General features: G+C 37.2%; 1 protein-coding gene and 1 pseudogene across 2 annotated transcripts in view; one reads left to right on the forward strand and one right to left on the reverse strand.

The window, feature by feature from the left end:
• Jmjd1c (jumonji domain containing 1C) overlaps positions 1-23,962 on the reverse strand; it is a 168,896-nt gene that overhangs the window by 120,268 nt on the left and 24,666 nt on the right. The window lies entirely within an intron of this gene.
• The window catches only part of LOC101578637, a 29,978-nt pseudogene continuing 19,713 nt past the window's right edge, over positions 13,698-23,962 (forward strand).

The raw sequence follows: 23,962 nt of genomic DNA on the forward strand, positions 1-23,962 counted from the left end.
GAGAGAGAGAGAGAGAGAGAGAGAGAGAGAGAGAGAGAGAGAAAGGTCCAAGGAATGAAAAGGGTAAAATTACAACAGGTCCTGTAGAAATTCAGAAGTTCTCCAATACCTGTTTCAAGAACCTGTATTCCAACTGATGGGTTTTCTCCGACTTAATAAAAAATTTTGCTTAGTGATCATCGAAGTGAGCCAATATGGCACAGGCCACTGGAGGCCATGTGCTATGGCCCACCTTCCTCCTCCCTGGTCAAATTACAACTTCCTATTTCCTTTTGATGATATCCTGTTTCCACCTCCTGCCCAATCACTATCTGCCATGTCATGCAGACAGCCCCCAAGCCCCACCTCCATCTTGGCCCTCTTACAACCTGGGTTCCCCAGGTTCTCCTCGGAAGCTCCATGTCTTTCCTTTCCTGTGGTCTTTCCTGTGCCCACAATAAAGGCCTCGAAGGCCTCATTCATCTGTCCTGTCTCTTTATTGCACTGAAAAACTAACACTAATAAGAAAGAAAACACAGAAGAAATAGACACCTTCTTAATTACACATGAAAACTGAGGCTTAATCAGAAAGATATAAAAATTCTGAATAAACCTGTTATCAGTCAATGAAAGTAAAAAATCTAGGCCCTGACTGATTCACTGGATAACTTTGTAAGAAATTTAGGACTGGCCAGATAGATCAGTGGCTGGCCAGATAGTTCAGTGAATTAAAGCACTTGCTTAGGCAGGCGCAGGGACTGGGACCGGGATTCCAATCCCAGTCTGCCAATTAGGGCCTAACCCCCAGGTAACACTGAGACTGCAACTGAGACTGGGTGTGGTGGTGCTCACCAGTAATCCCAGCACTTGGGACACCGAACATAGGTGGATCACTGTGAGTCTGATCTATGTAGTGAGACCCTGTAGACCCTGTCTACATTAAAAAACAAAAAGAAATTTAGAAAAGATTGAATGTTATTATTTAATTGTTCAATGAAGTTAAAAGTGAAGTAATACTCCCAAATTCATTCCTGGAAGCAAGCATTATCCTGATACCAAAACCAGGGAATATCCAACCAAAACAGAGAATTACAGGACATCTCTCTAGTGAACACAGAAGCAACAATGCTCCATAAGATACTGACAAACAGAATGCAGCAAATCATCAATCTGACTTTTACTTGCCACGAGTAAGTAGGAATCATCCAGGGATGTAAGAATGGTTTAATAAATGCAAATATATGAAAATCATTGAACGCAATATATGCAAATCAATAAATAGAACAAAGCTAAGGACAAAACACGCACACACACACAATCATTTCAATAGATGCATTTGACAAAGTCCAACACCCACTCATGATAAAAACCCTACACAAAATTGGGACAGACAGTCTTTAAGTCAAATCTGATAAAAGCTGTCCATGACAAACAGCCAATATCATATTAGAGGGACAAAAGGGGCTGGTGAGATGGCTTAGTGGTCTAAAGCACCTACTTAGAACAAGCTTAGCAAAGCACAGGGACCGTGGTTCAATCCCCCAGCACCACATGCCAGCCAGCCCCGCGCCCCTGGTGGGCTGAGCTGGCCACACACACACACACACACACACACACAAATAAATAAAATTTATTAAGAAAAAATAAAAGGACAAAAACTGAAAACTTTCACTCTAAAATCCAGAACAAGGCAAGGCTGTCCACTATCACTGCTGTTAATCAATATAGTTCTGTAAACATTAGCTACAGCAGTTAGGAGAAAGAAATACAAAGAATAAAGATCAGAAAAGAAGAAGTTAAATTATGATTTCTGGATGATGATTCCCTACATAGAAGAATCAAAAAACTGCACCAAAATACTTCTATATTTAATAACTAAATTCAAGTGTCACTGGATACAAAGTCAACATTCAAAATAAATAGCATTCCTGTACACAAATAACAAACTTACTGAGAAATTAGAGAAACACCTTTTACAACAACATCTAAAAAAATGAAATACCTAGGAATCAATCAATTGGAGGAAGCAAGACTTTTACATTGAAAACTACACTATTCTGAAAAAAACAAAGAGGATATTTAAAAAATAGATATCCCTTGTTCTTGGGTAGGAAGAAACAATATAGTAACATGAAATAGCCATACTTCCAAAATTACAATATAGCTTTAATGCAGTCTCTTTTTTTTTGAACCAGGGCTTGAACTCAGGTCCTTGCGCTTGCCAGGGAAGCACTTACTCTACTGAGCCATCTCCCCAGCCCTTTAACGCAGTCTTGATCCAAATACCAACAGCATATCTCACAGAAGTAGAGAAAACAACACTAATATTTATTTCAAGCCAGAAGATACCTAGAATAGCAACAGCAATTCCAAGCAACAAGGGCAAGGCATCACATTCCCCGACTTAAAATTATACTGTAAAGCTACTATAATAAAAAAAAACTCCAGTATGGTAATGGGGGGAACCATAAACTCACACCTGAGGATCAATATAGTATATATATGAAGCTGCAGAAACAACTCCCAAAACACTCAGCCACCTTCAATGGACAAAAGCCTCTTTAATAAATGATGCTGGAGAAAATGGCTTTCTATAATGCCAAAGATTAAAAGTAGGCACATATCTTTACCATGCACTAAACTAAAATTGAAATGGATCCAAGATGTGAATACTGAAACAGAAACACTAAATTCGCTGGAAGAGAGAATATGAAAAACTCTTGAAGACATTGGTGTAGGAAAAACAAAACTCTGATCCCACAGGAAATATCACAAGCACTCAAGAACTTCTCATTTTACTAAAAAGCTTTTGCACAGCAAAAGAAACCACCAACACAGTGAGAAGATAACTCAGTGTGAGGAAAATTTTGTTGCCATTTGTTTCTCATCCAAAGGACTAATATATAGAATATGAATTAATGAATGAACATATATATATATATATATTTATAACACCTCAGATACCCTCCCCAAAATCAGATACCCTCAAATATAAAGACCCAATCTAGAAATGAGCATAGAAAATGAATACACCTCTCAGATGAAGAACTGCAAACAGCAAATAATGGAAGGAGGCAGAAGGGAAGGAGGAGAGGTGGCAGAGGAGGGGAGGAGAGAGAAAAGGGAAATGAAAACGGAAAGGTACAGAACTACTTCTCTGAATCCTTTTAATCATTTAGTTTACAGATCCTGTCCATTCCATCTATAAGGTCACAGTATGCTTCCTCAGTAGCTACTAAATTACATACAAAGGACAAATTAATTAATTAATTAATTAATTTGGCAGAAGACAAATTAATTAATTAATTAATTAATTTGGCAGAACTGGGGATTGAACTCAGGCTCCTGCGCTTGCCAGGGAAGTGCTTATTCCACTGAGCCATCTCCCCAGTCTGAGGACACTATTTTTTAAAAAAGATGCCGCAGAACCTTTACCTACACACACACACACACACACACACACACACACACACACACAAATTTGAGTATGTCAAGGTAAGCACCAGTTACTTTTTTGTGGGAATCACAACAGTTTATCATGAAAGAAAATGGCTTTATGAATATAAAAGCGTATTTATGTACATGTATAATACTGACCACATATAAAACAAATGGTTAAAAAGTGTTTAATGCTTTATTTTTTATTTATGTATTTGGTACAGGGTCAACCTATGCAACCTGGACTCACTGTGATACTCCTGCTTTCAGTCTTCCCCATGCTGGGATTACTGGTGTGTGCCACCATGCCTAGACTGCGTGGGTGGCGCAGCATGTGATGCTGGGGATTGAACTCTGGACCCTGTGTGTGCCTAGGCAGGCGTTTACTGCATGGAGCTATCTCACTGGCTCTGTTCCATGCTTTTTAAAAACAATGTATTGTGGAAACCTATCAGTTCTGTATCAGTGCACACTACACTTATAAAATATGTACATACAAAGCTACTTCATTCTTGTTCATGACTGTCAGGATTGGTTGTATTCTATTTCACTGGATTATCATTTATCAAATATATTTAGGTTGTTTCCAATTTTCTATTACATTCAAGAAGACGCCGCTGTGTGCAAATACAAAGAATACATAAGAAATTGCTAGAAGAAAAATGTGCCCAAGTTATTATTTTCTATAAGCTTTATACAGTTATGATTAAAATTGCCAGTAGTTGCCTAAAAGTATTCCCTGCTTTGAAAATATTTATCATTCTTGATACTTTCTCAAGCAGTTCTAAAGTCTTCTTTCACAAGTATCTTTATGATGTATGATCAAAAATACAGTGAATGTTGCTGCTGAGTGTCACTCAATAAAGCAGGCTTGTAAAAACATGGTGCATCCTCATTTACCTTATTCACTAGATGTGGCACTCTAAGACTTCTGTCCCTTCCCAAAGTCAAAAAAGTCCATGAAAAGCAACTAGTTTTTAGCTCAGAGTTACTGGAGTTTCTGTCCACGTTCAGCTGGGTCCAGGTAGAGCGGCACATGGCACAGATCAACCTTTCACGGCAGTGGCAAAGAGCAAGAGCTCAAGGGAGGAGGAGCAGCAGCTCAAGCAGCTAGCTTCTCTTCCCACCTTACATTGTAATGCAAATCACCTGCCCCAGGGCAGGGGCAGCATCCACACCCACAGTGATCAATCATAAACTCCAGAAGCTGCCCCATGACTGCATGAGGCTTTGGGGGGACACCTAGACACAAACCATAACAGTCCTCATTTACCTTATTCACTAGATATGGTACTGTAAGACTTCTGTCCCTTCCCAAAGTAAAAAAAGACCATAAAAAGCAACCAGCTTTAATTAACTGAAGCTATTATGGAATCCTGGACATCACAACTAGAGACACTCACAGTAGAGGACTTGAGAACAGCTTCAGAGTGTGACAAGTATGACGGGGTAAACGTGTTCTAATGAACAGTGTGAGGGAATCTTCAGAGGGGAATGAATGCTAATGGGTCTTTTACTGTAATTATTTAAGCATGTATATATGTATACATATATGTACTGAATATGTACTCACTGATAGAGGGCCCTAGGACTTAATCTCTAGTAAAGCAAAAACCAAGTTTTTCAGATGGGCCTCAAAATCTTAGGCTCAAGCAACCCTCCCACTTTACAAGTACCTGAGACTACAGATGTGCACCACTATATGCAGTGTTATTTAAAATGTTTGCGGTCAGACATAGTAGCACATGCCTATAATCCTAGCCCTCATGAGGCTAAGGCACAAAGACTGCCATGAGTTCAAGGCCAGCCTGAGTTACATAGTGAGATTAAGGCCAGCCTGAATTAGAGAACAAGAACTTGTCATAGATAAATGATATTTTTTGAAAATAAATCAGCTGCCTGTTTATAAAATTATGATTGTGGCAGTCTATTAGTCAAGGACAACAAATAATTAGTAAAAACTCCAGCACTAGCTCAATTTAGTAACAAGGCTAGTTCTCAGGTTTCTTTGGAGTAAATTATGGCCTCTTTAAAAAAAAAAAAAAAAAAAAAAAGGTAAGTATGACCAGGGATGTAGCTCAGCAGCACAAGCACCTGCCTGGCAAGTGTAAGCTCCTGAGTTTGAATCCTGATACCAGAAAAAGACATAAATTACTTCACCTAATAATCACACCTTACAAACCAACAAGAGTAGATCTATCTTCCCCTTACCGTTTACAATAAATACATCTTAATACTAAAATATTTTAGAGCCAGCCAAATAGTTCAGTGGATTAAAGTGCCTGCAAGCAGGCACAGGGGCCAGGGGTTTGATCCCCAGGTGTACCCTAGTGGGCCCTGCCTCCAGGGCGCACTCAGGTGGCAATTGAGACTGGGTCTGATCTAATATTGAGACCCTGAATACTCTGTAGACCCTTCCCTAAAATACAAAAATATAAAAAAAAAATTTAAATGATAGTAACATATACTATGTGTTTTAATGTAATTTTTCAATCACTGACTATCTCTTGGACTAATGATTTCAAAAGCTTTAGTTCAAGGATCCCTACCTATGAACCTGACTTTAACATGCTTGTAAGTGCTGTCCATCATCCAGGGGAGTGCAGTACTGTGAAGTGTAATATTCTCACAACCTACTAAATAAGCAACTTGACTTTACTTTGTTTTTAATCAATGCAAATGCTAAATGACAACCTCTCTCATATGAATTGTGTATCCCATACACATCATGTAATTTGTGGTACTGCTGCATTGCTCTGTGAGCACAGAGACAGTTCATATATCTAGGATTAATATCATCAAGTATGTGAAAGCAAGTTCTTTTAAAAAATACATTTTCTTAATATATGATATTAGAAAAAGCAGTGCTTTGCCCAAAACAACCATGAATAAGAGAGTATCTTTTTTTTCTTTTTGGTACCGGGGATTGAACTCAGGACCTTGTGCTTGCCAGGCAGGCACTTAAGCCACTGAGCGATCCTCTCCGGCCCAAGATTATCTTTATTCACAAAAAATTACCAAGATTTTATTTTTACTGGATTGCAGGTATTCTTAATTTCTAACTATGAGTCTAATAACAAAAAAAATAATTTAAGAAAGAACAGCAAGGGTATCCTTGATAAGCCGCTGTCTTATACACTGTGATGTCAGAGACCAAAAAGTGGCACCTTCCGTTACAGTCATTAATATGCTTTGCTTGACCAAGGACCTGACTTAATTCATTTCTGTATCACTGGCAAGAGTCCTCCTAGCATATCACCCTCACATAGTTGGTAGTGAATACAATCTCTTAATTGTTATGACTCAAAAATGGACAGAGACCAAATTCACACAAATTTGAAACTTTTGATAACTGTTTTAAATATTAAAAATAGCAACTGCTTTTGCAATTATCAGGAATTTAATCAAAATAACTCATATTAGATATCACATGGCCTTGGGAACAGAAGTTTGGGCAGAAGGCTGTCTCTTCCTTTCAGTCACAGACATGTCCAGATTGCTGGCTACATCTGAGGAGATGAAGATCTAGGACTCACTGCCAGGAATTTAAGATAATCTTTTAAATCAGCTGCCTGTTAAACTTCAAAATGGAAAAGTTTTCAAGAAGAACTAAAAGCAGTTTGCTTTAAACATTTGTGTTACTAAATGCTTATATTTCAGGTTAAGGGGAAGAATTTTAAATGTGAGATTCTCTTGTTTACAATACAAAAATCAACTTTTAATGTCAAGGAAATCTGTTGCAAGACCAAAACCTACAATAACAGTGTACAGTGATGATATAGAACAAGGGTGAGGTGAAAAAATTCAACAAAACCAAAGGGGAGAACACAGCAATCCTTTTTATCCATTTTTAATCTGTACAAGTTTAAATTTGAAAATATATTCCATTGACAAATGTTAATGTCTGTATTTTTTAAATGTATTTCTTTGGTAAGGTTCCTATAAAAAATAGATTACTGAACCACCTCTAAAATGACTCATTTAATAGGAAGTTATTCTTAGGGAAACTAAGTTCTTATTGGCAATAGTAATATTCCAGTACTATTTTTATTTTTTAAAAGAACGTCTCACTATGTAGTTCATGCTGACCTTGAACTTACTATATAGTCTATGCAGGTGTGAAACTTGTGGTGAACATCTTGCCTCAGCCTCCCAAGTATGGGGACTACAAGAGTGTGCCCCACACTCAGCTTCAAGAACATTTTAATACTTTATTTTATTTCTCAGTAAGATACATACTACTTTTTAAATTATTTCTCTGGTGCTGGAACTATAATTGCGAACTACCAGGTATTATGCACGGAACAACATCCTCAAGCCATGACCCTTAAGTCCTAGAGACAAGGCCTTTACTCACAATGAGGTCATGTGCCTGAGCCCTAAATCCAACATGACTGATAGGCTTCTAGGAAAGAATGTGGATATAAGTATGAAGGCAAGATAATATGAAGACCCAGAGGAGATTATCATTGACAAGGCAAACATTAAGGTGGAGAAGAGATCCTTTCCTCATGGTCCACAGAAGAAACTAACCTGCAAACATTATGATCATGGACTTCTAGCCTTCAGATTTGTGAAAAATAATTTTATGTTGTTTAATGCACCAGACTGTGGTAGTTTTTTTACAGCAGCTACACCAAACTGATGCAGCTTGTATTCACTATTTAATGTACTCCATAAAACAAATCCTATGAAGTTGTAGGGAACCCATCCATAGAGATAAAAAAAGTAAGCACTGCATATGCTATCACCACAAGACTTTGTATTCTGACCAAGGTCTTGGAATGAGTCATCCTGAATAAAATTCATGCTGAATGATTCTAGTCCTATTGCAGCTAGGCTTTGGGTAGATTATTAAGTTAAAGATAGGAAAAGAATCTTGGCCACACAACTTGCATCCCAACCCCCAGTACTGTGAATCAAATCCAGGAGTGCTCTACCACCAAGCCCTATCTGTGGCCTCATTTTTACCTTGAGACAAGGTCTTGCTAAGCTACCCAAGTTGGCCTCAAACTTGTGATTAACCTACTTCCCAAGCAGTTGAGGTTTCAGTCATGTGCTAGTATGTTGGTATTAAGTTTATTTCTCCTCAAGTAGACTATCACAGTACTACAGCCTTGAAATCCATGGTGGTATGGTTCCAGGTAATAGATATTGCATACATTATGAAGTTACGTCAAAAAACAACATGCAGCCTGGGACACAGCTCAGTCACAAAGCAATTGCCTAGCATTCAAAGGGGGTGGGAGAGATAGAAAATAACACACAGTGAGACAGAGAACACAACCAAACACAATGTAGCGCAGTGATGTAAAAGAGATGTTTATTATGTAGATCTTCTCTGCCTCTCTATCATCTTTGTAACTTGAGAATTTCTAATGTGTACTTGTCTTTATGTGGTAATGAAGTTTATGGCTTCTTCTTATGTTCTACTGTCTATATAAACTGTGGGAAAGCACTTCACTGCATAGCACTGTTCTGCTCTAACCTCTGAGATCCAAAGGGAGACTATATTGGGCACTTAGAATGAAGAAATGGACATTAGCCCATTTTGGGGGGCAGGAAATCTAGCGCAGTATCTGCTCTACACTAACAGGCTTGTCCAGATGTGTCCATATTATTAAAGAGAAACTAAACATCAGTCTTCACTTGGGGGGTGGGGGCGGTGGCAGCAGTGGCTGGTGCTTGCTGGTGCTGAGGACAGGATCCAGGTCTTTGCACCTGCTAGGCAACTATTCTACCTCTAAGTTATACTGGCCCATCAACTGCATTCGGGGCACATCAGAACAAAGAGACTGAAAAGATATACAACAATTCACCATTGTTTTGCCACCGTGTTTGGAAACTCTCATTGATGAGTACAACTTTACATAAACTAACTATAGAACTACTTGTATAAATGAAGGCAATGGAATGATTAGCACAAAAGCCAAAGTATTCTACCCAGACCAAGGTAGAGAAGGAAAAGCAGCTGACCAGTTGCTTATTCTTTTTATTATGGTTGACATTTAAAAGAGGTCATTTTTATAAATTTCTGTAAAATAACAATATGCAAACTTTTACACATACTCTGCCTGACTGACTGATGAATGCAGTATTGGGGCTTAAACCTGGGGCCTTTACACTGGGCTATAATGCCAGCCCCTTTTTAATATTTTATTTTGAGACAGGGACTCATTATAATTCCTAAATTGCCCAGGCTGGGCTCAAACTTACAATCCTCCTGCCTTGGCCTCTCAAGAGTACTGGGATTACAGGTCTGTACACAGGATTTCATACTCTTATCTTTATAATATATTTCATAATTTAAAAAACAAATTTCCCAAACCTATGACATTATGATGATATGAAAACTTTTTCTAAATAGAAACAGTTCATACTTGATTAATCAGTTACTTTACATCAAAAATGAAATTATGAATATAATTTATATTAACATACTAATGAAGAAAATATGATTATCAATGATGAACAATAGCCTTTTAGGAAAAAGATAAATTTCCCAAACCTAATTAATTATATTTACATAAAATCTACAGCTATTGTTATTCTTAAACATTAGAGCAAAGATCTACAAGTAGCATGACTCCAACATTTAACAGGGTAGTGTCACAGACTTTCATATATTTAGTATCTGAGGTACTTGAGAGGTATGTGGAACACAGCCATAGAAGTGTTTTAGGGCTGGTGAAGTACTCTGTAGTTAAAGGCTTACACAAGGCCACGGGTTCAAACACCAGTACCACAAAAACAAAAATAAGACAGCTGTCTTAGTTGAGTGTAGTGCGAGACGAGATACATTTTCTCCATATGCCTTGTGAGGGGTTATTTTTGTTTTGGTGTGGAGAATGGATACACTCAACACTGAGTTACGTTCCCAACCTGTACTGTGTAGTTTTAATTTTGAAGTTTTGTGAAATGCTTCATAGTAGAAGTATTCCTTTTACCATCAAGAATACAGGGATGTATTCAATAGCTGTATCTAACACACAATCTGTAAATTTTTTTTTCCCCCCCAGTGGAACCAGGGATTGAACTCAGGCCCTTGCGCTTGCCAGGGAAGCACTTATTCCCGGCCCTGAGCCATCTCCCCGACCCTGTAAATTTTAATTGATATAGTAGGCAAGACATTTTTGAAGAGTAAATACTGGAAAAGAGAAAACAAAATAGTCCAAAAGTCCAAAATAATTTAGTCACACTGTTAGTACATTTCAGAGTCAGGAAGTCTACTAGACAATACCACACTACACAAAAATTGTATTTTTATTTATATGTGTTGATTACAACGTAAAATAGTAAGATTTTATCTGTAAAAGCAAAACCCACTATCAGCTCAAAAGACATCAATCGGGGCTGGAGAGATGGCTCAGTGGTCTAAAGCACCTACTTAGAACAAGCTTGGCAAGGCATCAGGGACTGCGGTTCAATCCCCCAGCACCGCATGCCAGCCAGCCCCACCCCCTGGTGGGCTGAGCTGGCCACACACACACACACACACACACACCTCTCTCTCTCTCTCTCTCTCTCTCTCAAATAAATAAAAATAAAATAAAAAAAAATAAAGCAAAAAAAAAAAGACATCAATCAAAACAACTACAAACTTTATGGAAAAAACTAAACTCTACACAAAACCCTAAATAAATGAAAACATGTATCATGTTTATGGAAGAAAGGACGAGGGCTAAGTCAGGACAATCTCAAGTTCAAGACCAGTCTGGTTAACTTAGTGAAACCCTACCTCTAAAATAAAGAAAAAAACAGATGGGCCAGGGATGTAGGTCAGTGTAAAAACCCTGAGTTCACTCCCCAGTGCTGGAGGTTGGGGAGCACGAAGACCAAATCAAAGTTAGTTAGCAACTAGCTCAAGTGTGCATTATACAGAGGTAAAACTTTAACATCAACAAAATAAGTAGGAATACTATTTCGAAAAAATTATCTACAACTCAGTCTTTGTTACTTTCTTGTTGTTGACACACAACAGCTGATACCCGGAATTGTGAGGAGAAAATGTTTATTTATGCCTCAGTCTGTAGAGATCTCAGTCCATAGTCAGATGCCTCCCAGGCAGGACAGCACGACTGAAAAAACAGCTCTTAGCAAGGTGGCCAGAAACAGAGATCGAGGGAGGAGAAAAGGAAATAGAGCCTTCCAGGCCACACCCACAATGACCTGCCTCCTCTCACTGACACTCACATCCCAGTATCCCATTTAGTTACAAACTTGTGAGTGGACTACTCCACACTAATAAGTATCACACCACATGATCCCACGATCCAGGCAAAGCCTATTTTCCCCCCTGGCTCTTCCTTTGTCTCTATTTCCAGGGCACCATGAGGTACACAATTTTCCTCCATAGCAAACCCTCCCCACTCCTGCCCTGGAGCCAGCTGACTCTGGGATAACCCATTTAAAAGATACGGGCTAACATAAACCTCTCCTCTCTTAACCAGTTGGTACTGGGTATTGAGTCCCAGCAAAGGCAGAGTGTGTAAAACAATGGGGAAATACACTTCATCAAAATAGAACTCCTTTCATTATGGCAAACAGGCAAAAATTCATCTATATTTCCATGACCATCCTCTAAGAATACAGTGAGAAATTCTCTAAAACACAACAAACTCAAACATAAAAAATAAGTTACAAAAGTAGGCATTAAAACTGTCAAGAGAAAAGATAAAACCTTTCCTGATTCAGACAAAAAGAAAATCAATTTTTTCCTATGTTCTTATAGCATACATGCAATAATTTCTACATATAATATGGATGTAAAGGTGGAAGAATAATAACAACAAAAAAGTTATGACACAGGCAAAAAATCACGAATGGACATCTTTAAAGAATATAGAAGGCAGGCTGGGGAGATGGATTAGTAGAATAAGCACTTCCCTAGCAAGCACTAGGGCCCGAGTTCAATCCCGGATTCCACAAAAAAAAAAAAAAAAAAAAAAAGAAGAAGAAGAAAAAGAAGAAGGCAAACAAGCATACAAAAAAGATGTTCAACATAATTAGCCATTATGGAAATACAAAGTAAAACCATAACAGATGAGCTACCATTACATATATACCAAAATAACTAACATAAAAAATAGTAATTATACTAAATTTTGGTAAGGTTGCAAAAATATGGATACTTATACATTGCTAGTAGGAAAGTAGAATGGCATGTACACTCCGGGGGAAAAAGTACATGTTAGTTTCTCATAAAACTAAACATGTGCTTACACAAAAATGTTCACAGGTTTCTGTTTCTAACAGCAAGACACAGAGCAACCCACACACCCACCAGCATAAGAACAAACTGTATACACATTCTAAATGTATACGAATCATACAATGAACGATGAGAACATCAGCCAAGCAGGATGAGCTGTCATGAACACGGATTAAAAATAAGGCTGGGAAAAATACGCACGCATTTCCTAATATTTACAAAGTTTAAAAACATTAAAATCAGGTACATTTACTTAGGAATACCTGATAGATCTCAAAATTATTAGGTACTAAACAGGGGCAGTTAGCTGCAATTAGGAAGGGTTTTATATAGACTGATAACTTCTTAGGTTGGATTATAGATACTGGAAGTTCTAGTTTTTAAACAAAACTATTTGCAATTCTCATATATGAAGAATTAACATACAGAGAAAATATTTTCAAGAAATTATCCCATTGAAATAATTATATAAGACAATAAAAAAGATTAAGTTAGTACAGCATAAGTAGTATAAAAAGTTTATTACGGGGGCTGGTGAGATGGCTCAGTGGTCTAAAGCACCTACTTAGAACAAGCTTGGCAAAGCACAGAGACCGCGGTTCAATCCCCAGCACCACATGCCAGCCAGCCCTGCCCCCTGGTGGGCTGAGCTGGCCACACACACACACACACACACACACATAAAAATTAAAAATTAAATAAAAAATAAAAACAACAAAACTAAACTAAAAATGAATAAAATAAAAAAATAAAAAAAAAGTTTATTACGCTAGCTCAAATCAAAAGATACTTGTTTATAAAAAAATAACTGAAAATTCAAAAATAGACACAAGCAGTGCATTTCATTGATTTGTAAGTTAAATATATATAAACATACAATTGAGAGCTGCCACAACTAGGTGTCTATCCAAGAAAAATGAAAATAAATGCATCCAAAGCTTGTACAGAAATGTTCAAAGCAATTTTATTTATAATGACCCAAAATGGAAACAACCAAAAATTGTCCACTATTTTGGTGAACTGTACATATACAAATTATGATACAGTCACACTGAAATACTTTTTAACAATGACAGGGAATGAACTGAAGGGCACAGTGGTACCTGGCTTTACATCACCAGCTACTCAAAAAGTTGAAGCAGGAGATCATCTCAAGTTCAAGAACAACCTGGGCAACAAAGGGTGATCCCATCCCAAAATACAAATGGGAGAGGTGTGCCTCAGTGATACCACACTTGCTTAGCATGTACTCGATCTTCAGTTTAATCCCCCATACCAAGGGGGGAAAATAATAAACAATAAAATTTATTAATTCAATTTTTAAAAGGAATGAACCAGTGGTACACAGTAAAACAGATGAGTTAAAAGCATCATGCTAAATGAAAGAAGTCAAGCATATAAAGCTACAATATACAGCAATGATTCTATCAGCTTAAATATTTGGAAAAAAAGCAAAATTGTACACATAGTATCAAAAGGAACACCTGCTTAGGATGGGGCTTGGATGAGGGGATTGACTTCAAAGGCTATAAGGGTAATTTTTTTTTTTTTCAGGGTAAAAGAAATAGCTTATGAAATGGTTCAATTAAAGGAAGTAAATCTTACTTTATATGAATTATAACTCCAGGCAAATAAAAACAAATGATATTTTGAAAGCCAAAAAACACCCCAAGCTTACTTAACTGCCAAGCATTGTGTTACACTCAGAGGATAAAAGAAATGTATGATGGAGTGATGAAATGGGGATAACATTAATGTATCCATGCTTTGAGACATCAAATATCTGTACCTCCTACATTCTTCCCAAAATTTCAAGCCCCATTTGCTTTCCAGTATTCTTCTGACCATCTATATATAGTAGAGTATGATCTTAAATTTAAAAGGTAGAGTGAATAAAGTACAGAACATAGGACAGAGAACATAAAAGACTCAAATTCTAGAAGAGCATCAGACTATTTTCAAAAGTTGTAAGATTTCTACAAAACACTGTCCAGGCGTGGAAAGAAAACTAAGAACAAAAGAAATGAGAAGAACATTTTATTTTAGGAAAAAAGCTTACCCTATACTAATTCTTCCCCCCCCCCCACCCCGAACCAGGGATTGAACTCAGGTCCTTGTGCTTGCCGGGGAAGTGCTTATTCCACTGAGTTATCTCCCCAGCCCCTATACCCTATATTAAACATACAATTTATTTCCATGGTTTTAGAGGCTGCCAGAATGATTTTAAAATTTTCATATGCTGAGACAACTGAAATAAGAGATGACAAGGGCTAAAATTAAAGAGATGTAAGCTACCGCCCCTCCCCACTTTTTAAGATAGGGTCTTGCTTTGTAGTACTGGTTGGCCTTGAATTTACTGTGTAGCCCAGGCTGACCTTGAATGCAAGGCAATCCTGCCTCAGCCTCCTGAATGCTAGTAGGCTTACAGATCTCTGCCGCCATATCTGGCTTACACTAACCTAATTTTGATAGGAACTGGATCTGATTCAAGTATTGGAGAATTAGATATTCCAAAATCATTTAATTTTCTCTTGATATTTTGAACTCAAGACTAATTATTTACCTTCATTTTACAGTAATGTGACTTTTGCTTGCTTGATTCAAATATAAGATACGATTAAAATATAGTACATAATGAAAATAAATTACATTGCCATTAATCTTGTTCAAAAATATACCTCACTTCAAACACACCATTGTTCTTACTACTTTCTAAAGCAGTTCTGCAAGTCCTCTTTAGTAAATTTCTTCAATCATAGAAGCCTTGATATCCTGCATGTATTCAAAACATCACTACAACTTTGGAGAACAGCCAAAAGTAGCAAACAGCCAGAGTTGGTGGACAATGTTGATGAGGACAAATCATAATGTTTTTAGATATCTACCTTTTAGATACCATGGCACTTACCTGTAGCACCACTGGGTTTTGTTTTGTGGGGTGTTTTTTTTTGTTGTTTTGTTTTTTTTGGTTTTTTTTTTCTTTTTTCCTTTTTTAAGACAGGGTCTCACTGTGTAGTTCAGGCTGGCCTTGAGCTCACTTTGTAGCCCAGGCTGGTCTTGAACTCTCAATGATCCTCTTGCCTCAGCCTACACATGTGCTGGAATTACAGGCATATGCCACCACGCCTGGTGCCACTGAATTTTTGATCACTATAAATAAGCTCCCGAAAAAAAGATTTTCAAAACTGTTTGCTTCCACTAAAAAGTGTCAGGAAGCTGGGTGTGGTAGTATATCCCCCCAACTCCAGCACCTGGGAGGCTGGGGTAGTAGGATCACAGCAAGGTGGGGCTAGATAGTGAGCTCAGGTACACTAGGAAGTACAACCTAAAGTACACTGTGAAATCCTGTCCTCAAAAGGAAAGAGGGTATGATGGGATAAATGTGTTAAAAGCAAGGGAAAGTATTTTGAAGGGGATTATTGTCAATATGTCTTTTACGATAGTACATTTTTAAAATTTTAAACATCTAATAGCTTTTGAATTTCAGAACCATAGTTTCCTCTGGCTATGCACTTTTAGAATAGGAAGAACAGCAGCATAATTCCCTTTTAATATGAAAAACTCATTTTAAAGTATAAAATGTTTCTCTGATTACAAATAATAGAAAAATAGCTTGAGATAATAGCAGAATTGCTAAAAAGTCACATAGCTATCTGAGAAACCACAAAACAAAAATGGCTACCTCAGAAACCATGGAATAAGTAAAGAATGCAGTCTCACAAGATACATGTACCAAGAAAATAAAGAATCATATCCATTCTCTTTCTCATTGTTCCTTTTCTGTATTTGTTCAAGGTTTTACTCTATCTCTAAAGCTAATTAAAACTCAAGAACTTGATTATAAATTCCCAAAGACAGCTGCTCAGGAAGGAGCACACTAAAGGTAAACCACCTGCCCAGCACACTTCACTGTGCTGTGTGGACACTCTGGCCTGCTCTGGACTCCACAAATGCCTTAGCACCCTCCCCACACAGAATGCTGAGACCTTCTTACCACTACCATGTACAGCTCATTATTAGCTGCTTATATATTCTTGTCAAGTGTTTTACTGTGAACATAATACGTATCTTCACTATTTTTTTGCCAAAATAAGTTATGCATAAACCAACATCCTTTTTTCACTTAATGAGACAATATTACATTATATTTATTAATTTATTGTACTATGAAACCTCAAAATATCAAGAACAAAGTGCTAAAATATAAGGTTTTTAAAAAATGTCCTATAAGGAAAAATACATATGCATACTCTCACAGATTTAAATTTCAAAGCCGAAAGCAGTGCATATGTGAAACTATAGCAAGAAAATGTTAATGATTAATAAAACTGTAAATGAAAAACAACATTTACTTGGTAAAGTTAACCATAGCTGCTCACTTATCTCTAGCAAAACATTAACCTCTGTGAGGCCCCAGAAGGCTTTATGGCAAAGCAACTCCACTGCTACACTATAACTCATGATTTATATGCAAATTAACAAAGTACTTAATTTAAATCAAAGACTTTCATTTTCAGTATAGCAGCTATAGGGCCTGGACCAGCAGCACAGTTCACAAAGTTGTGAGTTTGATTCCAGTACCAAAAAAAGAAAGAATCAGTATAGCAGCTATTTGGGTAGATAGGCTAAAAAAGGACAACTGAATGTAGAAATTAAGTTTCAAAAATACACAAGGCAATATCAATTCATAGCTCTTCTTGGCATGAATCAGCAAAACAGTGTACTAAGAACTTCTAAAACTCAGCATTCAACCACAAGATGGAAACAGCAACATTCTATCTATCAAGTGTTTGTTTTTTTGCGCAGATCCTTGCCTTTGCCAGGCAAGCGCTTACCCTACTGAGCCATCTCCCCGGCCCCCTATCAAGTTATTAATAAAAGGCCAGGTTTTTATTATCTTCAATTTTATACCCTTTTGTAAAAAAAAAAAACTGTCAGTAAGGAAACCATATTTATGATATGTGAGCCCAAAGCTTTTATCTTAGAATATGTTAAAAACTATTTGTAGGGGCTGGTGAGATGGCTCAGTGGTCTAAAGCACCTACTTAGAACAAACTTAGCAAAAAAGCACAGGGGAGCCAGGGAGATGTCTCAGTGGAATAAGTGCTTCCCTGGCAAGTGCTAGGGCCTGAGTTCAATCCCCGGTTCCGCAAAAAGGACGGTGGTTCAATCCCCCAGCACCACATGCCAGCCAGCCCCGCCCCCTGGTGGGCTGAGCTGGCCACACACACACACACACACACACACACACAAATAAATAAAATCTTAAAAAAGAAGAAAAAAAAAACTATTTGTAAATTATCAAAAGAAAATTAAGGTCTGAAAATGTGTAAAGCACAGCACTGTTCAATAATTTTGTCATTGTATAAATATCACTGCATATACTTGTACCAGTTTGGACATTGTAATTTATGAACCACCAGGCTGTACAGGCTAGTATGCCCCTAGACTATAAAACAGTACAGAACATTACTGCACTGAATATGTGCTTTAGGCAGGTATAACACAATTGTTAAATATTCATGTGTCTAAACATATCTGTATACCAAAAAAAAAAAAAAGCACAGTAATACTAGTAGGCAGCAAAAATTTTTTGGTTCCATTAAAATCTGATGGGATCATCATAATATATAGAGCAGAGTTATGTGGTACATGACTATACTGGCCATTTTTTAAGGAAAGCAACCCAAATGTTGAGTACTAATAAGTGAAAACATTTTAGTGTTATATAGAAACCACAAAGTTCCAGGGTCAACCTTGAGCAAACATAAATGTCACCTCCTGAGACCATGAGATTATGAAAAATACTAGCGATCTGAACTTACAACTGACCTTGAGTTTACACCACGACTGATATGAATAAGAAGAACTTAAACATAATTCATCGGTATGATTCAACAGTTTTGAGTTTAAAAAAAAAAAAAAAAAAAAAGAACTTGGGATCATTAAGGTCTAATCCCAGGTATGCATTTATAAGCTACAAACCCAGAGTCAACTTGCTTATCTCCAAAAACAAGTGATTGGGGCTGGGGAGATGGCTCAGTAGAATAAGTGCGTCCCTGGCAAGCACAAGGGTCTGAGTTCAATCCCTCGTTCTGCAAAAAAAAAAAAAAAAAAAAAAAGCTATCTTATTTGCAAAATGCAAATAGTTGGGATACTGTGAGAATCCAATTAAAAACATGTAGATAAAAGTGATTTACACAGTGCTTGGCAAGGAGCAAACGTCTTGATGTTTCTGTGCTGTCACATGATGTGAATGGAGGATGTTCATGACACTGTGCCTCAGTACTGAGGAAACAGGAACTTAAGGTGGAATGTCCACCTTGTCCACCTCGTTTTTACAAAAAGAGTAAGGTAACAGTACTATAAAGTAATATAGTAATCCAAGTCCTCATGTAAACTGTTGAAAGTTTTTATGGAATGTATGAAGTCTTACAATAAGCACTCTTTGATTATAACTAACTGAATATCCTTGAAGAAGATATTATGTGTTACTCTGGTTTTGTATTACACAGACTATTTTTTTGGTACTGGGGATCAAACTCAAGACCTTATGCTTGCCAGGCAGGTGCATATGCCACTGAGCTATCTCCCCAGCCCTGAATTTGTAGATTTAAAAAGCAGAAATAAGTGAAGGTGAGGAAAAAGCATAAAGGAGGTGTAAAAAAAAAAAAAAAGCACCTTCTGAAAGTATTTACATAGAACAGATATAGAAAGAACATAACATTTGTGAGGACAGAAATAGGACAGTAAGGTTAGTAATACCATAAATTCAGTAAGAATATAATTCACGTATTTCCAAAATTAACAACTGATGGGAGGTAAGAGTTTAAAACCTTACATTTTATTCTCTAACCAAAGAAATTTTGCTTAAAGCTAGAAAAGAAAACTGTTTTCTTCTGTATCATAAGCATCCTAAAATGTTATAAAAATGTACATCTGTAAGTGACTAAAAATAACCCTTTGATATTGGAGAAGACTTCTCCATTTCTGTATCAATGGAACCAACTTCAATGGTGGCAGCAGCCTGAGGTGTACAGCCCTCTGGAGCAGGCAAAGCACCTCACAAATGCATAGGCTGTAAGCTGGGGAGAGAAAGCCATGATTTAGGAGCACAGAGAGATGAAGAAACTGGAAGGGACAGGAGTAAATGCAGCCAAATGGTGGAAAACATCAAATGATCACATCCACCAGGAAAAGATGGGGCAGGAGTCAGGATTCACTAACGAAAATGTAAAGGAGGAGGGCTGGAGAGATGGCTCAGTGGTCTAAAGCACCTACTTAGAACAAGTTCAGCGAAGCACACAGGGACCACGGTTCAATCCCCCAGCACCACATGCCAGCCAGCCCCGCCCCCTGGTGGGCTGAGCTGGCCACACACACCTCTCTCTCTCTCTCTCTCTCTCTCTCTCTCTCTCTCTCTCTCTCTCTAAAAAAAAAAAAAAAAAAAAAAAAAAAAAAAAAAAAAAAAAAAGAAAATGTAAAGGAGGAAACAAAACAGGTCTTAGTAGTGACTCACTAGCCCTCCCCCATACCTAGTACATTCTGGTATCAGAGAACCAAGAGAGAAACCAAAATCAGGAAACTTACAATATTAATGTAATTCACAAAATGGTTATTTCATGCAGCTTTACATTTACTTGTGTGTGCACATGAGCACAAAGCAGGTGTGCCGTGCTCTGCAGCTCTGCCATAAGTATTAACTCATGCTTTACCACCATCACACAACAGAAAAGTTCCATCTCTGCAAAAACCTAGTACCTCTGTCATTTATAAAAATCTTGGGGCTAGGGAGGCAGGCACACTGCTGCACTGCCTGTAATCCTAGCAGTCTAAGAGGCTGGTCTTGAACTTACTTTGTAGCCCAACATTGGCCCTGAACTCAGTGATCCTACTGCCTCAGCTTCCCAGAATGTTGGTTACAAGAATGTGCCACCATGCCCCTCCTCATACCATATTCTAAACAAAGCAAGAAAATTTCTTCAGGGACAGGAATATAGCTCAGTAGCACAGCACTTCCTTACAATGCAAAGGTTCTGGCTTGACTCTCTAGTATTGTCAAAAAGCTGAGAAATAAAAACCCAACTCACAACAGAGTTTATGACTGAGGTATGTTAAGAAAGAGTATAGAGCTATTTTTGGAAGACAAAGATTTGGAAAGAAAAGAGGCCAAAGTTGCATAGCAAGAAAAGGGGGATTTTTTTGGGAACAATTGTGTGAGAGGAGCTCTTGGCTGGGAAGAAACATACACAACTTTACTTTGTGGAAATTTTATTTTGTGTTCTATGATGTCTCTGTTTACTTAAATATATGCTGTGTGTGTTGTCTTTAGATAATACACAATAACAAGATGAGTAGCAGGTTTAGAAGCAAAGAGATCTAATTGAATTTGTACTACACAACAAGAAAGTTTAGAGATTAGTTTATTTAAAGCTCAAAGGAAAAAGTAAAAGCCAAAGGGCCAGCCAAATAACTCAGCAGATTAAAGCCCCTGCAAGCAGGTGCAGAGGCAGGGGGTTCAATTCCCCTGCCTGCTGTGCTGGCTCTGGCCCAGGGGTGCACTGAGAAGGTCACTGAGACTGGATGTGTAATCCCAGCACTTGGGAGGCTGTAAACAGGAGAATCACTATGAGTCCGATCTAGTAGTGAGACCAAGAACACTACTGTAAACCCTTCCCCAAAATACAAGACAGAGAGAGAGAGAGAAACATACATGCATACCCTTTAAGTAAGATTGACTGGTTTTTGAGTCAGGGCCTTGATATGCAGTTCAGGCTGGCCTCAAGCTCACTATGTAGTTCATGTTGGCCTCAAGCTCAAGATGATCCTCCTCTCAAGTGCTAGGAATACAGATGTCTTAATGAGAGAGATAAGTAAGAACTAAAATCATTTCTTCTAAATGGAAAAAAAGAACTTCATAACAAAATAATAGAATAATAACAATAGTTAATACATTGCATATTGTTATCTTTAAAGTAGTTGCTTGAAGTAACATATGGGCATAAGAAATTCTCCAGATGATATTAGCACAAAGCTTTCTTTCCAATGAACTAAGACAAACGAGTAGTATAACTATCTCGGGTTTATTTGGTTTTTTCCTTCCTTCTCTTCCTTTCGCCTTTCCTCCACTCTAGTTTCTTTTTCCTTTTGAATAATTTCTTCCCATTTCACAGTATCTATTGTACATTTTGGACCTTATTTACTTTCAGTCTCTCACACCCATGAGACAATATAATGTGAGTCTCATTTATTTCACTCATGAGTATGGTCTTAAATTGCATCCATTTCAACATCTCAAGCTCATCTTTCCTTATAGCAAGGTAGTATTCCTTTGTAAAGACCAAATCTTTTTTATCCATTCTTTGGTTGATGGACATTTGGGTTGTTAGTTCATGAACAAAACCCCGATTGCAAGGCAAATAATTCAAAGAATCAACCAGTAGAATCTCATCTTATTAAAAAGCTTTTGCACAACAAAAGAAATCATTAACAGAGTGAAAGGACAATGTACAAAGTAGGAAAAAAATTTAGCCAGTGGTCCTTCAGACAAAAAGGACTTAAATCTAAAATACACAGAATTGAAAATATTCAGATTTCCTCCCCCAAATTCAAAGACCTAACCAAAAAATAGACATTTGAGAATGCACATTTCTAAGATGAAGATATACAAATGGCAAATAAATGCATGAAAAAATGTTCAGCATCACTAGTCATCCGAAAAATGCAAATTAAAACAACACTGAGACTCCACTTTATCCCAGAAAGAATGGCTATCATAAAGAAATCAACCAATAACAAATGCTAGAGGGTTTGTGGGGAAAAGGAACCCTTCTCCACTGTGGGTGGGAATCTAGACTGGTGCAATCCCTATGGAAATCAGTGTGGAGATTCCTCAAAAAAGCAGGCATAGCGGTCCTATTCAACTCAGCTATTCCTTTCTAGGTATCTACCCAGAATAATTGAAAATATATGCTATATTTATAGCAGCACAATTTGCAATAACTATAATCATTATTTTACATGAAAAATTATTAAAATAGTATTAGAATTTACACAAACTCACAGAGGAATATATGGTGGTGATACATTGTGATTGTACAGATTACAAAAAGGCTGAATGCAGTCTCATATATTCCTTCAGTTTACAGACACTATTGCCTGTCACACTTTATAAGTTACAAAATACAAGACAAACTTTAGCTATGAACATATCTCTCCAAATACTAGATATTTTCTGCTATTACTCACTAAAACATGGAAGCAGAGACATTTAAAATCATGACAACATTCTTGAATCTATGATAACTTTTCTTCACCAGAAAGGGTTAGATCTACTTTCCTCACTCTGGAAGTAAATTACTTTGATATACTGAGTATGGTTTACCTTCAAATACTCAATGAAGCACAGAAAAACCTAGGATTCCTTGAAATCTCTAGGGAAACTCAAGGTTAGCACTTTTTTTTTTAACTTTAGGGAAGGGTCTATACAGGGTGTTCAGGGTCTCACTACTAGATCAGACTCACAGTGATCCGCCTGTTTACAGCCTCTCAAGAGCTGGGATTACAGGTGTGTGCCACCGCACACAGGCTTAATCGTCATCTCAGCAGGCCCCTTTAATGTGCTGAGCTATTTGGTGGGCCCTAGGGTTAGCACTTTTGGCCTTAGTTTAGATGAAATTACAATGGTTAGGATAGTTTTTTTTTAATTGTTAATATAGCTACATTTCAACTTCATAACCTTAAGATAGCTACACTTGTGCTTATTGTTCGTAAAATTTTACAATGACCAATATTCTCACATTGAACAGAAAGCATTCATACTACCTGAGCAAAGCTTAGCATATTAGGAAGTTCGAAACTATTTATTGAACAAATAATCTTGTAACATATGATACTTCTGCATTTTTATCTATAAAAAACACTACTTAACATAAAGAAATATACATTTTTAGGCTGACTTAATATAACAATACCAAATGAGACTTTTTCACCAAAAAACTTAACTCTCAGAGTCAGAACTCATGTAGACAACACAATTGCTTTTCTAAGTAAGAATACAATGTAACCAACACCTTTCTTCTTTACCACTACATGGCTAATAAAAAATCTCTAGCAATTTCCAACAGAATGGAAAACATGAATACACATAAATTCTTAATAAAAAAACCTAAATAAAGCAGTAACTTTCAGCAGCTCATTAAAAGCTTCAGAAAATTATTTTATTAAATAAATTCTGGTTAATTATGATTTATGTCTATAAATAATGAAACATGATACATAAAACACTGATACTTGCTTTTGATGAGCTTAATCATTAAAAGTGAATAGTTTTTA

The sequence above is a fragment of the Octodon degus genome, unplaced genomic scaffold (genome assembly GCF_000260255.1).
Source record: "Octodon degus isolate 3935 unplaced genomic scaffold, OctDeg1.0 scaffold00046, whole genome shotgun sequence".
Lineage (NCBI taxonomy): Eukaryota > Metazoa > Chordata > Mammalia > Rodentia > Octodontidae > Octodon > Octodon degus.